The 17,939-nt window shown below is 43.4% G+C and overlaps 1 protein-coding gene across 5 annotated transcripts in view; it reads left to right on the plus strand.

Moving 5' to 3' along the window:
* The first annotated feature begins 1,693 nt into the window (after positions 1 to 1,693).
* Positions 1,694 to 17,939, plus strand: part of EXTL3 (exostosin like glycosyltransferase 3) — a 178,447-nt gene continuing 162,201 nt past the window's right edge. For 4 of the 5 annotated variants that reach the window (XM_048517072.1, XM_048517103.1, XM_048517064.1 and 1 more), the window contains exon 1: positions 1,694 to 1,846. The gene's annotated coding sequence lies outside the window, so the exon portion shown is untranslated. Of the gene's footprint in view, positions 1,847 to 1,973; positions 1,995 to 17,939 lie in introns of those variants that run through there. The other variant, XM_048517089.1, reaches the window with a different exon arrangement.

Below are 17,939 nucleotides of genomic sequence, written 5' to 3' on the forward strand. Positions count from 1 at the left end.
TCATCTTATTTCAGAGCACTGCTTTACACACTGCCTGATTTGTAACTGAATGAGGCTAGTAGGGATCTACGTTGTGGGGGAAGGTGTGGCTTGGTTACACGTCAGGTGGCTTTCCTTCCTGTATGGGTCAGGAAGAGAGAAGAAGTAAATATGCATTACTCCTGTCTGTAAAGTGCAGGCTATGAAAGCAAGAGAGCACTAGGAGCTTGGAACTGGCAGGTCTCAACTAATCCGAGATCCTCTGGCTATTAAGCAGGCAGAGACACCTGCTGACTTTTTAAAAAAGTGATCTTGATAGGTACTCATCACCCTCTCCAGCTTTTCCGGTTATTAGTTGGTTGCCCTGTGCAGCTAGTGAGCAGCACAGGGGAGGAATTGTGACTTACTGGTAGAGCATCTGCTCTGAGTGCAGGAAATCCTCGGTTCAGTCTCAAGTATCTCCAGTTAAAAGTCTGGCAGCAGGTGAGGTGAAAGACTTGAAAGTCTGGATGAATCTGCTGCCAGCCACAGTAGACAACTGATAGACCACGGGTCTAATTCAGACGGTATACCTTCATATGTGTAATACTGGAAGGGAACATGTCGCATAGACCCTGAACCAGTGAATCAGCAGGTTCGCACCACTTCGGCAGAACCGGTTGTTAAAATGGTGCTTGTTAAATTATTTGAATCCCACCACTGCCCTGAACACATTATTGCAACACTCCAGTAAGTTGGACCAATGTTGCAACCCTCGTGTGAAGGAACAGGCTCACAAGCCCTTCCCTGTTCTTTCCGGTTGGCCCCCTAGGAGGCTTGAGAAACCCTGTAGGCCTCCCACATCACTGCTTAGCAATGCTACCCCCGTCCCCTCGTTCCCCAGGGGTGTAAAAAAACAAACAGGGTACTCCCACTGCCCTCAACAACTTTGAAAGTATCTCCTGCTGAGCTGAATTGCATGTCTAATGCTCTATACTTGCGTTGCTGTTCAGAGGTTCCTGCTGCACTTCTAAAAGCAAGCAAGCACAGGGACGATCTATTACAGCTTTGCTATTTTGAGTTATTGTGTGCTAGGGATGGCGAACTTATCTTTTGCCCTTCCTGTCACCATTGTTCAAACAGTGAGACCAAATAGGTACGTCGTTTTTACAGAGATCAGATCTACAGCATTCAAAATATTACAAAGTGTGCTAAATGAATAAAAAGAATCTAGGTGTTCTGTTCAAGCATTTCACGCTGAGCAAGGGAAGAAAGACAAGGTGAAAACATGCAGACTCCTATTCCTACACTTGGAATTTTTCCAGAATGTTGTTAAATTAGGACATGCTAGCTTTACTTGTAGTTGCAGTTGTTTAGAAGTAATTGCTGCCTTAGATCTCCTGGGTTGGGACTATTCTCCATCATCCCTCTCTGCATGAGCAAGGAGTTCCTAGATATAAGCTTAGCCTATCATGGCTTGTGTCCATTCAAGGAGCTGGAGGGGAAGAGTAAGGAAGCTTCTTCCTCATGCCCTGTTTTTCTCCCTCCCCACTTGGAGACACCCCTTCTGTACTTTGCACTTCAAATATTGTTATATAGACAAACCTGTTCATGATTTTTTTTAAATACGGTTTTCCTTGTCCTTGTGTTTCCACTAGGGGACGCCTCATCCTATTTTTCTCCCCTTTTAAAAAGGCTCTGCTTCCCACAATGCACTGAGCAAAAGCCACTGTAGGGTTTGCTTGCACACTGGGGTTTTTAACAATGCTGCAGGAGTCTGGAGGAAGCTGTTTCTTCCCTGCGGTTTCTTCGTATGTGAGCTATTCTCCACTTCCGACAGCTTTGTCTCTACTTACCTAGTGTCTGCTCGGCTCCCTGGAGCTGCAAGGTAAGCGCTGGGTAGCTTTGTTTTCCCCCCTGCTTTCTGGTTTGTCCTGGACTGTGTGGTCTGTGCGAGTTGGGAAAAGCTGGGCTGCTCAGACATGGCTTCTTTCACCCCCTCTCATTCTGCAAGGCTGCTTCTCGTGGGGTCCTAGGTAGGGAAGGTTTTTACTTTCTTCTGCCGCCTGCATTTCTTGCCCGTTATTGACATTCCTTTAAAAACCATGCTTGCTCCCTTTTTCCAGTTGGTTTACATGACTTGGGGAATAGGGAGGAAATATGATTTCCGACTGTCTCTCAATGCCTCCCAAGTGCCAGATCTTAGGACGGGTGGTTAGAAAGGGTCGCCTTTTACGAAATTACTTGGCACGCTTGAACTCAAGGTAAGAAGGCGAGGAGCAGCACGCGGTAAAAGGTGAAGAGAACAGCAAAAGCTTTAGGAGGATGAAGACCTCTTTTAAAGTGTCTGCTCAGTCCATGTGTTAAGAACGCACACAGAAAATGTGATGCTTGACGCTATGAACAAGGAGCGGAGCTTGAGCTGGATGGCATGCAGTTTGCTTGTTGTATTAGTGTCATTTGCTGGCTTCCTTGTGTGCTGAACAGTCTTTTCTTGGGAATCAGGTGTTCTGATTCAGCGTGACCAGTCCTGGTATGCACCTTTTCCCTGTCCCCTTAGATAATAAGAGAAAATTAATACAGACACTCTTATACATGGTGCATGGCAGGTTCTAATAACTTGTGCAGTTGTCACAGAGCCTTTTGTGGCTTGATAATCCACAAGTAGTCCCATAAGAATGTGTTTTACATGGCATCAGGGTCGACTTCCTTGTAGTCCTGCAGCTCTTCTCAACTGTTTTTTTTCATAACTTTGCTCCCTGAAAAATCTCTCCAGTAAGAGTCCTCAAAAGTCAAACCTGAGTCTCCATACGTGTAAAGCATATGCTTTAGTAGAGTTACAACCCTTCTCCATTGACCAGCAGCATGGAAGTTATTTTAGGATTGTAGATTTTTCATAGTCATGGTTAGAAGTGTGTTGCATGATCTACTAGGGTAATGTTTCAGTTTTCAGGAGAAAAGCCTGTTCTTTTACAAATTCTGTTTTCAGTTCTGCATGCCTTCCTGACTTTTGTAATAGGAGACGCTGGGAAATAACTTGCATATAAAATGTAGTAATGCTGCATTACTCCAATATTTTCAGCCTGAGTGTGAATTTTCACGCGTGTTTGTGGACATGTTACTCAACACACAACATAGCACATCTACTTTTAAAACTCAAACATTTGCCTCTTCTTCTGAGGAGGTCAGGGGAACATCCTTTTGTTGTTTGATAGTTATTTGAGAATATCCTTGCAATTATTCTGTGAAGTATGTTGGATGAAAGATGCCTTCTGGTGTTACCACTCAGTGTCTTTCCGGTTTTTCAGAGGGTAGTGCTTGCATGGGAAAGAGCTGTTTGTATCTGCATCTCCCTGGTCCAGTTCCAATCCCATACTGACTATCTCTAGCACTGCACATACATCTTACTGGCTTATGGAGAGACAGTGTGTTGATACGGAGCTTCTGCCATTCCATCCCCATTATTCACCACTATCTCTGAATGCAAGTTGCAGATACTTGTGGTGGCCAACCAGGGGCTGATGGATGTGGGGATCTTTGGACCCCTCTCTCAATCTTATGAGCCATTAACCAAAGGCAAATGTCTTATTTCAAAACAAACAAGTATATTTTTGAGGCATTAATGTAAAACTGAGGTTGCAAAATATTGTTGAATACCAAAATAAGTGGGGTTCTCCACCCTTGTAGTCAACATAACGCTAGAATTAACATGGTATTTTACAGTGCACTGCAGAGATCTGCATACTTCAGATTATTAATTTGGCTACAGAAAGTCATTTGGGAGCTATCTGTAACACTCTTTACTTCAGCAAATCAATATCCATTGTCACATCCAGAGTGTACCCTTCAATTTACCATTTAGAACGCATAAACATGCAAAGTTGTCTTCTCCTGGGTGGGACTGTTGATCCTTCTAGCCCAGTAATGTCTGCTCAGACGGGTGACTCTCCAGTATCTCAGACACCGGAATTCTCTACTCTTGTTTTCTGAGATCCTTTCACTGCCAAGAACTGCATCTCTGATCTCTTTTACCCTAAATCACATGCTGTTTCCTTAGAACAGTGATGGTGAACCTATGGTACGAGTGCCAGAGGTGGCACTCAGAGACCTCTCTGTGGGCACACGCGCACAGAGTTCATCATGGGGGGTGGGGGTGGAAAATCACCACCACCCCTGCACACATACACATCTAGACTGGCTTGGGTTGCTGGGCACAATGCCCCGCAGCGAGCAGGGAGGACTTGGCTGGCAGGCCTGGTGCCTGTGCTCCGGGTGGCTGATGCCCGCGGGGGGGGGGGGGGAGAGGAGGCGGAGATGCCAGAGAGGCGCAGAGTGGTGTGCACAGGACTTGCTGGAGGCTAGAGCAGGCTGGCCCCTGATTGAGCCGGTGGGGCGGAGGCAGAGGGGTGGGGTGGAGGCACTGGAGCAGTGCAGGGCAGAGCAGCGGGTGCACACAGGACTAAAACCTCAGTATTCAGGTTAAATTGCTGTGTTGGCACTTTGCGATAAATAAGTGGGTTTTGGGTTGCAATTTGGGCACTTGGTCTCGAAAAGGTTCACCATCACTGTCTTAGAAAGATAACACAGGTACAGGTGTGACTCATCCCTCATTGAAAAGGAGACACTGAACACTTGGTTCATGCACATGATGACAGTTACCTAATTTGCAACTCTCTACATAATTATCAAGCAATTATACTGTAGAATAACTAGAGTTGCATAAACTGGGGCAGAATTGGAAAAGACCGTTGAGACAGCAACCAGACTACAGCTAAAACAAACACAGTCTTGCTTCATATTTTCTCACACTGCTGTCGGTAACGTTGTACAAACTCAAACATTCCAAACTGTGTTTTTCTGTTTCCAGATGTATTTATTTATTTAGTCTCCTAAGGGAATTGCTCTTGATCTTCATGTTATGTGCTAGTCTTCCTGTACTTGAATCCATTCTTGTTTCATTTATCCTTTTTACCCCTGAATATTTACTTCTGATTCCTTTTATTCTCTCACAACCTCTGCTTTGTTTTTTTCCTGAGTTGTAATAATTGCTGCTGGAATTGCTTTTGCTGCAAGAACAATGCAGAAGGGGCAAATGTTTTGTTCTCCCTGGAATCAACACCCCACCCTCATCTATGGTTGCCTCCTTTGCCACATCAACCCCCCACCCCATAGTACAATATGCTCCTCCCTTCCCTGTCCTTTTTCCACCAGCTCCACAACCAACTTTGTTTGGGGTCCTGGACTGCCCCATCCAAAGCCTAAGGCAGCCAGTGACAGCTGTGCTGTGCCTCTGCCTCCAGAGGGCTTTCAGTCAATGCAGGGAGGCATAAAAACAACAACACCCTCACTGGCCACCTGAAAACCCTCTGTGGGGCTAAATGGACTTAGTCCAGGGCGCCGACCATGGTTCTTGTGGCACAAAAGCCCAGGTGGAAGCTGACTATAGTTGGCTGCACCTCGGGAATGCCTCGGCCCACCTCCCACCCCATGCTGGCATCCAATTTGATGCCAGCCTTGTGCCGTGGTGGCCTCAACTTCTGGGTTTTGCCCCATGGAGCTGAGGGGCAAGTCATGTTTTAGGACAACCCAGCAAACCCCAGTTTGGACCGTCTTCATTCAAGCATCAAAGGAACCAAGGTTTGTTGAAACCACGTTTTGTAAACCACAACTTTTAATGACACTAAATACATCCAGCGTGTCGCATGTGTGACTTGCTCCACTAGTAGTTGCAGTGCAAACATGCCATGCGATTATATTTTCCACCCACAATATACCACCTCGACCATTTTAATTAGAAAGGTTACTCTGCTCACAGGACATTTAGGAAAAGCAGCCTTTATCATGAGCTTAATCCCCTTTAGCCAGCTGATTCACTCCAGGGGAAAGAAATTCGGATGAGCCTTGGAGTACTTTTCCAACTAATTCCACTGGATTCTATGCCGACTTTTCCCGTATTTTGTGGCCTGGTACAAAAACTGTAAATGCATGGGCAAGACATTCTTTTTATGCGTGGGCAAGACATTCATGGTTGGACTGCATCTCGTGAACTGAGCTTTCAGGACCTTTGTGTGCAGCTCAGATTGGCCTGGGTTTGACATGAAGCTCATTGGTTCCCCTGGAAGAGTCTGTATGACATGGTAGTGGAGCCATGTGACCTTTGTGTTGCTGAACCGAGTATCAAGTTGCTGCAAAATAAACGGGGCGGTGGAAAGTATTCAACTAGAAGAACTCTACGACTGATTCTGAACAGTCAGTCGTTCAATACATTGTGTTGCCCACTTAAGTAGAACAAAATTCAAGACCAATAGTACCTTAGAGACCAACAGAATTTTCCAAGATACAAGTTTTCCTAAATCAAAGTTTTGTCAGATACTGGATGAAGTGAGCTTTGACTTACCCTGGGAAATTTTGTTGGTCTTTAGGGGGCTACTGGTCTTTAATTTTGTTCTGCTACTACAGACTAACATGGCTACCCACCTGAAACTATTCACTTACATAGTTTCCAAACTCACCCCCCAGTTTGTGATATAAAAGGAAGGAACAGACTTACAGCCTGCCTGGGAAATGTATTCTTGTGGCCTCAGTCATGTACTCACAGTGTTTTTCTGAAGTGGTGATTGGTCTTTAACCTGTGTTTGTGAACTGCTTTGAAGACATCAGTCAAGAAGCTGGTTATCCATTTCTAAATAAATGTTTGCCAGCTTGCTGCAGGTTCCAAGTACAGTCATCTGTGGTACGTGGCTGGTGAAGAGAGTCCTTCTGTTTCTTTTGCCATGGAAAGAAACCTAACAGATTTCTTATATTCCTCTGGAGGTGGCCAGCATGTTGAATTGCTTATTCCATTCCTTTGTCACATGAAGATACATCTGAAGCTACCATCAATCTGATAGCCGCCTTAGCTTGTACTGACCTGTGCTGCCTTTTCTGACAGCTCCCCAAAGCCTTAGGGAAGAGTCATTTTCATTCTGCCCCCAATCATCTTTTAACTGGAGATGGCAAGGATTGAATCTGGGATCTTCTGCTTGTACTCCGTTACTGAGCCATGGACCTAGCATGGAAGTAATGGCATCCTGGAAAGATAGTAGCAGATTTGAACATTTTGGCCCTTTATGCATGTAGAACTTACTCTGAGGCTGTTTGCTCTGTGATGGGGTTTTCCCATATTTTTTCATTTACACAGTATTCCTGCTGAACTAAGCTGCCATTTTACCTGCCCCCCTCCCTGTGCTTCCTTGTTGTTTCTGCAACTTCCAAAGGGGGGGGGGTGTTCCTATGGTCTTTCGCTCCTGAGACAGACCTACATCGTTTAAATAAAAAAGTTTTTAAAAACTTCACTGCTGCTCCTGAAATGCCAACCAGAGGAGTGGGTGGAACTCATGGTTTGTGGGCGGGGAAAGGTGGGGAGAAACAGAAAAACCTGAAGGAAGCTTCTGATTCCTTTTGCTTTCCCTGCAGAGGGAGATAAAAAAAATCTCACTTTAACCAGTTCCAGAAACGTCGTGGAGAGTCTGATCTGAAGCACAGTGAGTTCTGAAGAGGGGAAAAGTGTATACAATCGAGAATCCAACCTGAAGGAATTGTATGCTGAATGCGAAGTGTGTAAATGGTCATTGATTTCATTTGATAGGCAATAATTTAAGCTAGTACCCATTATCCAAGTTGCTTTGCATATTCTGAAGCTAAGCTTTGAAAATGAATCTTGGGACTGCACCTGTCTCACAACTGAGTCTTGCCTTCGACCATTCCCTTTAAAAAACTGTGCAGTGTCTCGGTGTTCCAGACTGTTCGTAAGAGGAGGCGGCCAGCCAAGGCTTTAATAATAGATCAAAAGTTTATGTTTAAAGATGAGAACACACACAAGCAGCAGAGAAGTCAACATGTAAAGGGAGAAGGAAGATCAAACACAACTTGAACTGAAAAGAGACATTTAGCCTCTTCCTCCCAAGTACTGCTGTAATGCCTTCTACCATGAGCAGTTTCTGTAATCTAGATTTTGATTTTTCAGTACCTGCTAGGGCACTTGCAATCGTACCTAAATGTAGACTTGCTCTGTGTGTTCTCCAGCTCCCCACTATGTTGTTGCGCATGCAAATATGTCCAGGCTCCTCATCTCTGTAGCCAGCTTGGCCAATCCAGTGGCTTCATACTACCAATCTACCATACTACCATACTACCATACTTGCCAATCACATAAACTGTTGTTATTTATTCCTTTTATACCCTGCTCTTCTCCTGTGGGGATACAAAGCTGCTAACAACATAGTTCTCCCTTCCTCCATTTTATCCTTGTAACAGTAACTCTGTGAGCTTGACTGGCCTGGGGTCACCCAGTGGTTCTTCATGGAACAGTTAGGATTTGAATCCAGTTCTCTCAGATCCTAGTTCGACATTCTTTCCACTACACTATGCTAGCTGTGCTCACAGAGCCCCAAATGGCTCATTAGGATCTCATCTGGGATCTAGTTTATACATTGTGCTTTCAAGTGTACATCTGAAGCTGTAATGTAAATGAAGTAAACACATTTTTTGTAAATTCTTATATGCACTTATCAGAGATAGAGGGATGGCTGCAGCCCCTGGGTGGATGTACACTTGGGGACAAGCATCATTTTGTTTCATACAATGTTTTGGAGCAGTCCTAAGATTACATACTAACCTCAGGTGATGATGTTCATCAAGTCTGTGACAGGATGTGCAATTCTTAAAAGTCAGTAATTAATAGGCAAAAATTTGGAATTGTATGTACACTAAGTCCATGAAAATATATATGAATGCCTTATAAGAAGTCAGATCATAGTGTCTAGTTCAGCATTATCTGCTGTAGCTGATAGCAGCTTTGTATGGACTGAGGCAGAGAAAGATCTTTTTCCAGGGCTGTTATCTGAGATCCTGTAAACTGGACACGCCAGGAATTAAAACTGGGACCTTCTGCATACAAAGCAAGGCTTTTGCCTAGGAACTTCTCCATACCACTGAGCCATAGCAAGCTTAAACAGAACCAGCTACATTCTTAGCCGGTTACCATAAATCACAATTTTATTCCACCCTTCCTCCAATGATTTCAGGGGTGATTATATGGTCCTTTGTTTATCTTCACAATGTGGAGGCTGATGAGGGGGGCATTATGTGCTCTCTGCAAGTCAGCATGTACAAATAGTCAGTATATTCTGGCTCCAATGGAGGATATAACACTCCCCCCTGCAGACCCTGGCGGTTTTAGTCACCAAAAAGGCAGGAATTATTCCCTCTTCCATGCAGCAGTCCCAATCCAAATCAGACCCTGCTGCACATTTAGTTACAACTTTCTACCAAGAACTCTTCCCCATGGCAAATGCCCGAAGTTTGTAACATCTAGTTCTTGGTAATATAGACTATATGGCATCATACCCCTTTCCTCCCTAAACATCCATGATGATAATGTCAGAGGGTAGCCATGTTGTTCTTTAGTAGAACAGCTAGATTCAAGTCCAGTAGCACCTTAGAGAGGTTCCCTTTGTCAGATCCCTGACGAAAGCTTATACCCTAAAAATCTTGTCTCTAGAATACAACCAAACTCAAATCTAGCCATCCCCAAATCTCCAAAGATTTCCCAACCCAGAACTGGCAGCCCTACATTTGTAGAATCGTACGCAATAGTTCATGGTTCATAACCAGGTCTCACAGAGTAAGTCTAGGGTTGTTTCCCTTTAAAAATCTCAGATGTGGAAGATGGAGCAGAGTCTCACCAACCAGCCAACCAGTTTCTCCAGTAGGGGCTAAAATGGTGGTCTGAGATTTCCAGAGCTGGTTTCTGAAGAGACTACTTACACATTTGCTCAATTTATGAAATCTCATAGGCCTGCAAAGGTTGTCATTGGTTATACCTTTTAGGCAGCAATTCTCTGCACACCTGCTTAAAAGTAATCTCTATTGAACTCTGTGAGATTTATTTCTGAGTAAACATGTAGAATTAGATGATGGTTTTACCTGCAGTGGTAAAGGAATAATTAACTTGGGAGGAATTACGCCTCTTTTAACATGTCTGACAGCAGCGCTGGTGGAAAATAAAGTCGTCGGGTGTTTTTTCCCATACTATTTTTCAAAATGCCTTATTTCTCTATTTTTAGGTCTGTGGTCACAGTAAGGAAGTAATAATTTTCTGACATTGACCTATTCTCATTGACCTAGAACTAGCAGTGACAGCAGCAGGGAAGGAGGGGACACTGGTAAACCTGGTAGTTTGCAGGGTGCTTTTCCAGAGCATCAGCAGATGGCAAAGTTGTTTATCTACACCTCGGTCTTTGTACTCTGCATACCACAGCGAAGTGTATCTATGACCCAACAGGAGCTGATAATTGGCTCTGTTCCAAAGAACTGAATAACCAGGGATACAATTGATGTTTATAAAATTACCCATAGTATGGAGAAAGTAGATTGAAAACACTGAACAATTAGGGATGTGATAGATGTGTATTAAATTATGAATGGTATGGAGAAAGTAAATTGAAATTAGATTGAGGGCACCAAAGTTCAAAAGCAGTAAACATTTTTAAAGCTTTTCCCCTGATCATTGTTTTAATTCTGTTTTTAGAATACATTTATGTACCTTTTTTTTACTGTTATCCCTCTGGAGACTCAGTTATTGTGAGGAAAGGTAGATTGATAAATATTTTAAAATTAAAATATAAATGATACATAAATAGATTGAGCAGAGGTAAAGAAACACTATTTCATACTGCTTTGTGGAATTTAAAGCTGTATGGTGTGGTGGTAGCTGCTAGATTAGAGGTGGCTTCATCAACGGCTATTAGCCATGATGGCTAAATGAAACCTCCATCTTTGAAGAAAGGATGCCCTGAAGGCCACTGTGATAGATTGCTGGGGGCTAGCTACTACACCACAGGATCTTCCCCTTCTGTCAAGGTACAATTTCCCATCTACCTCGCTGCTCCTCATAGAAAATTAAAAAGAGAAAAATGGGCTAGAAGGGATAGGATCTGAGCCTAAGAATTATCCACCCAAACCTAGATTGGTAACTGAGGTAAAACTGACACCCATGAGAAGGTTCACTTTTTGAAGTGAACAACTGCAACATATATTTCAGAAAAAAATCCCACACAGTTGAAGTAAATATTAACACTTGATTGTGGTAGGTTATGTTTTACACAGTACATGACTCAGGAAAACACTTCCTTGAGCAAGTTTATCACATCAACCCAGCACTCCTCTTGCAGCTAAGTTAAACACCAAACACAGAAACACCCAGCTGTAAATTTCAGTACATTCAGGTAGGGAAACTTAACCTAACAACTCTCATCTGCTCAGATCTTCAATTCATACTCCTGTTAGACTCAACCCTTCCAAGGTAACTTCTTTTGATTACTGCCCCTTCTCCTGTCAGATCTTAATTTTTCCCACTACAGCTACTTTGGGCTGACTTGGAGCACTGCTTTGTCTCTGGGGAACATTTCTGCTCTCTACCTTTTGCAACCACTTATTGAGGAGAGGGGTAGCGGAGGGATGCTTGTGGGTTTGAAGTTTACTACCATCAGAGAAAAGACTGCCAGACCCCTGTTCCGATCCAGCATGGGGCTCTTCTTATGGTACTTTACATGCCTCGGATGACTTCTGGACTTGTATTGTCAGAGAGAATATAGCTTGTTAGTAAGAGTGTTTGCATTGCTTATTGAAACCCCCAGTTTCAGTTCCTTGTGTCTGACTCGATCACTTGAGTATACAGCTGTGAAATTGGTGCCCTGGAAGAAGCGGCTTGTGATGTGGCATGAGGCAGATGAGTGTGTTGTTCACAGACACATAGAAAGAGGGGGGAAATTCCACTGGGCATGGCTAAGCTCTAAAGCTGGTGCTGTTTGGATCCTGGCCAGGGTGGTATTATGTTGATAGTAAGCATGATTAGGTTGCGTGCATGATGAGAGAAAACTGTTGATTTTCAGCAATGCATGTGTTCTCTGGCTGGAGACTCTTTATTGCGTTGCCAAATCATTCATCCATCAAGCCTCCTTATTGTCTTTTCTTTAAAATAATACCGCTTTGAGCCGTTGGAAATTCCTTTCTCCCCTTCCATGGACAGTCCTCACCATTGTCTCTGTTTCCCTTCACCATCCCTTCGCTCCTCAGCAACATCTGTTGTGCAGTTGAAGGAAGAGAGACAGGAAAGAAAGCAGCCATTCAAAGATTGCTTTGTATCCCCAATCAATAAGATGAAGTCATGTGACTCTTTTGACCTTTGCATTCAGGTTCCAGGTTGACCTTTGTTGTAGTTAAAGGGAACATAACATTTGACACCTTAATGGTTAAGCAAAAAGCAGGGAGTCATAGAGTTGGAAGGGGCCATTCAGGGCGTCTAGTCCAACCCCATGCTCAATGCATGATCAATCTAGAGCAGGGGTATCTAACTCTGGCGCTTCAGATGTTCATGGACTACAATTCCCATCAGCCCCTGCTCATGCAAATTGTAGTCCATGAACATCTGAAGCGCCAGAGCTTCAGCTAGCGCATACTTGACAAACTACATGGAAGCTTCTCCTACTCTTGCTTATGCATTAAGAAGTTCTAGAAGACCATCTTCCTCCAAAAATTAAAAAACAAAAAGTTTCAGAGTGACCTTGGACAATCCTGTGCCATTCTTTGGAACATATAGTGGGTATACTTTCTGTTGCCTTACCATGGCCCCATCTGTTGTACTCAACACAGGCTCTGGTTAGATCACATAAAACTTGCCAGTATCAAAGGCACAGCAAGCATAGTTTGTCTTTGTCCCAGAAGGTTTTGAATTTTTGAGACAGATGGTTATTTAGCTCAGTAAATGCTTATTTCTTGTGATGTGTCTAAACCTCTTTTACCCTATACTATTGGGGGTTTTTTTTGCAGCGTAGTTAACTTTCTCCAAGCATTTGATTTTTTATACCTGTATAGACCCTTTCATCGGATAATTACAATTGGGCAGTCGTTGGGTATTACTTGTCATGTTAATGCTGATGGATGATACAGTCCCAGCCTTCCCCTCCCACCATTGTGCCATTTAAAGTATTTAAAATGCTGCTAGTCATTTTAATGTTTTAGACTGAGGCAGACCATTGAATGGTGTACTGTTAGAGATGCTCGTCTAGTCTTAAGCAAACACTCAGGTTAGGCTTTGTACCACAGCAACAAAGCCATGCTGTTCAGTTCACCTTTTCCCTTTGTGCTTTCCTAGTTCTTTTGAAGGCTGTGCTTGCCAGTGCTGGAGGGGAGAAATGCAGAGGTCCCTGACCTTTTTTCCCCCCTCAAAAGAGATGAATATAATTACATCTATTCCAGCTGCCTATCTGTTACATGTGTCCTTGGTATTGCATTAACACATTCAGTAATTATCTCGCTAAGCCTTGAGTTAAAGTGTGCAACAAATGTGAACACATGAAGCTGCCTAAGAGACAGACTGGCCATCCATGTTGAGTTGGGACTCTCTGAAGGTGACAGGCCTCATCTACTGGGTTGCTGAGCCTGACAAGAGCAGCCATTTCTTGCTGCTCTCTTGAAGAATCTAATGCTGGAGAGCAAGAGTACCATGAGACACTCCAGTTCACCTTTCTGGCTTCAATATTATGTTCCACCTGTAGGTTCTGGACAGTCTTGAAGGGAAGCCCCACATAGAGCACATTGCAGTAATCTAGTCTAGATGTTACTTGATAAATTAGGTGAGTGGGCTCAGAAATGGCAAATGCAGTTCAATGTAGCAAAATGTAAAGTGATGCACATAGGGGCAAAAAATCCAAACTTCACATACACGCTACAGGGGTCAGTGCTATCAGTCACAGACCAGGAAAGGGATTTAGGCGTCTTAGTTGATAGTTCCATGGGAATGTCAACTCAATGCATGGCAGCTGTAAAAAAAAGGCAAACTCTATGCTGTGGGATCATTAGAAAAGGGAATCTGATAATAAAACTGCAAAGATTGTCGATACCCTTATATAAGTAGTAAGCAGTGGTCGCGACCGCACTTGGAGTACTGTGTCCAGGTTCAAAAGGTCGCCGCGATCTCAAAAGGATATTGGAGGAGATAGAAAAAAGTGCAGAGAAGGGCAACAAAAGGATGAGGATTGAGGGACTGGAGCACCTTCCCTGGGTGAGGAGAGGCTGCAGCCGTTTGGGACTCTTTTAGTTTGGAGAGGAGGCGGCTTGAGGGGGGGATATGATTGAAGTCTACAAAATTATGCATACGCGGTAGAAAATGTTGACAGAGAGAAATTTTTCTCTCTTTCTCACAATATCTACTAGAAAACCAGGGGGGCATTCATTGAAAATGCTGGGGGAAAGAATTAGGACAAATAAAAGGAAACACTTCTTCACGCAACGTGTGATTGGTGTTTGGAATATGCTGCCACAGGAGGTGGTGATGGCCACTAACCTGGATAGCTTTAAAAGGGGCTTAGACAGATTTATGGAGGAGAAGTTGATCTATGGCTACCAATCTTGATCCTCCTTGATCTGAGATTGCAAATGCCTTAACAGACCAGGGGATCGGGAGCAACAGCCGCAGAAGGCCATTGCGTTCACATCCTGCATGTGAGCTCCCAAAGGCACCTGGTGGGCCACTGCGAGTAGCAGAGAGCTGGACTAGATGGACTTTGGTCTGATCCAGCTGGCTTGTTCTTATGTTCTTATGTTCTTACCAGGCCTTTCACCAATTGCAAGATCTTTCTTGCCCCAGAAAGGCCAATCTGGGTCATTGGCCAAAGCTGGTGAAAGGTGCCCCTGGCCACTACTGCTGCCATCTATTTATCCAACCTATTTAACCAGATGGTCTGCATCCAGCAACACATTGGAGCTACGAATCTCCTCCTCCTTTAGTGGGAGTGCAATTCCATGCAGGAGATATTCTAGTTCTTGAGTCGGACCTTCCCTCCCCCCCACCTAGCACCTCCACTTTGTTGGGATCAAGTTTCAACCTTAAAGGTTGCTGGCACCATAAAGCGGAGTCCGCAACCTTTTGAGCTTGCAGGAATCTTTGGACAGCATGCTGGGCACATCCACAAAATGGCTTCTGTAGGAGGCAGAGCCAGCCACAAAATGGCCACCACAGTTTACTTTCAGTCACACAGAGGAGATCTTCTATTGTGGTGGCAGCTGCTGCCAAAATAACATATATATATATATATATATATTTGTAGATTTAAATATATATATTTAAATCTACAGAGCCAGTCAAATCTCTAAAGACCAACTAGAAACGTTGCTGGGCAAAAGCCCTACTTGATTCCATAGCTTAATTTCTAAAAAAAACCCGTTGATATGTGGGCTCTCAAGAAAGGTACCGGTAAGCCAAAGCTGAATTGCCTATAGAGCACTCTTAAGTGTTGGGACCCCTGCCTTTAAAGAGACTTCCTGCTGCTGATTATTGAGAGTTTCTCCTCAGCAAAACCTACGAGGGAAATCAAGAGGGAGTCTTGAAACTTTATTGTCTCATTTGTCTTCCCCAATCTAAGGCTACCCTTCCCTAGCAAGTGGTCACAAGAGAGATCTCATCTGCTTACATAATAGCTCTGTAACAGAAAACTTTTGGCCTTATGAAGGGAGAGGCTGCTATTTCCTACATGTTTGTTGTCTTAAGATATTTTCTTACATGGTTCAGGCCCTCCTAGGAATTCTCTTGCTTCTGCCGCTCTGAGACTTGCCAGGATGTCTCACTTGCTGAAACATCACAGGCACAAACAGGGAAAAGGAATAGGATTTAGACTACTAATATATACCAACCTTTCTCTGTTGACTGTCCGCAATCAACCTGGTAACAACTGTCTAGTGTTGACCAACATACCCATGTTTCTCCAGAAAGAAGGCAGTGTCTTATATTAATTTTTGCTCCCAAAGATGCGCTAAGTCTTATTTTCAGGGAATGTCTTATTTTTCCACTCCACAGCTGCATGCTCTGGTGTTCTGTTCGACCAAACAAAAACTTTGCTACGTCTTACTTTTGGGGGATGTTTTATATTTAGCACTTCAGCAAAACCTCTACTACGTCTTGTTCTCAGGGGATGTCTTATTTTCGGAGAAACAGGGTAGCAAACTGCTTCATCCAAGGTAAAAATTAATTCATTTAAAATTTAAGATCTTCAGAGAGACTTTTGTATGTGCTTCTCCCTTTTGAAGCTAATTGACTATTCGGGACAGGGCTTTCTCTGTGGTGGCACCTTATGCCCTCCTTGTACCTTTCTATTCAATATCAAGCCTGCTTTCTTTTTGGCATGGAAAACATACCTCTATTCCCAGACTTTTGTTTAATATTCCTCTTCTTTTTCCCTTCCCTTTTGTTTGGTTATGAGACTCCTGATTTTCCTTTAAGACATTTTAAAGTCTGTTTTCATTTGGTAGTTCTAGTTCTTTTTCTAGCAGCTTGTTTGATGGTGTGTTCTATTTTTTATTAATGTAAAATGTTAGTTTTGTTTACAGATTGGACCCTGCTGGGAGTATGTCTAAAAAAACTAAAGTAAGAGCCGAAGCCTGTTTTTTAAGCCAATAGCTCTTTGGTCTGTTGGTGTATGAAATTTGCTGTTCTGGGAAATTGCATGGATTTCTTTTAGAACGCTGGGCAAAAGGGTTGTGACTTGTTGCAAGCATCTGAAATCTTTTTCTTTCTGGCTGGGCTGTCCTGAGCTTTATTGTATTCCTACAACAAGGCAGGGGACAGATGATGTAGTACAGAACAGAGAAATTATTATTATTATTATTGTTATTGTTATTGTTGTTATTGTAGATTTCACAGCTGCTAGGATCTTTAGCTAGTTGTTGACCTTCATTACAATTTGAGCCTCACCCAGAGGCCTAGGAAGTTGTAATGTATCGGCGTAGTATTTGTGTGGATCCCAGCAGGGCTGCCTTCTGAATTTGACAGATGTTAATTTTGTCAATTCGAAGATGTTTCCAGTGCTGCCCTAGTGTTTTCGGGATGGTGCCCAGGGTGCCAATTACCACTGGGACGACCTCAGCTGGTTTGTGCCATAGACGCTGAACTACAAAGACTCTGGCACAAACAAGTAAAGGTGGTCCCAGTGGTGATCGGCACACTGGGTGCAGTGCTTAAAGACCTTGGACGGCACTTAAAAATAATCGGGGCTGACAAAATCACCATATGTCAGCTTCAAAAGGCCACCCTACCCCACTCTGCACGTATAATAATTAAAAAAAGCTGGAACAACAAAGCACTGCATGGCCAATTTCTGGAGAAAATCAAGGACAAGGTGGACAACGAAAAGACCTGGCTGTGGTTAACAACTGGTACTCTGAAAAAGGAAACTGAATCCCTGATTTTAGCTGCTCAAGAGCAAGCCATTAGAACAAATTCGATCAAGGCCAAAATCGAAAAATCCTCAGATGATGCAAAATGCAGATTGTGCAAAGAAGCTGATGAAACTGTAGATCATGTCCTCAGCTGCTGCACAAAGATTGCCCAGACTGAGTACAAACAGAGACACAACTCAGTGGCCAAGATGATCCACTGGAATTTATGCCAGAATTACAACATAAGAACATCTAAGAACTGGTGGGAACATTGTCCAGAGAAAGTAATGGAAAATGAGAAGGTCAAGATCTTGTGGGACTTTCGAATCCAAACCTCAAGGTTTATCCTCCCATAGGGTTCCCAGACTGGAGTTGTCAACCCCATGGGAGGATGAAATAGAAGAGAGAAGAATAATGTGACCTGCTTTGGGTCCCCATTGGGGAGAAAAACGGCCACAAATAAGGAATGTTTTTTCCAGTGTGGTAATGTTTTCAAATGTGTAAGCATTAGGAATGTAACAGTTTTATCTACAGCTTGAAGTAGTATAGCCATTGCTCAGATTATTGGTGGGACAGGTAGGCAGAAGGTTAACGAAACCCACAAGCCCCACTCCAGACCCCTTTCAATTCTGAGGCCTTCCCACTGGTCTTCATAAGCAACTTCATCTGTTCTGTTCCCGTAGGCTAAGGTACAAATTATTCATGTAATTCTAGATTGGTTGTGAGCC

The sequence above is a fragment of the Sphaerodactylus townsendi genome, linkage group LG01, assembly GCF_021028975.2.
Source record: "Sphaerodactylus townsendi isolate TG3544 linkage group LG01, MPM_Stown_v2.3, whole genome shotgun sequence".
NCBI lineage: Eukaryota > Metazoa > Chordata > Lepidosauria > Squamata > Sphaerodactylidae > Sphaerodactylus > Sphaerodactylus townsendi.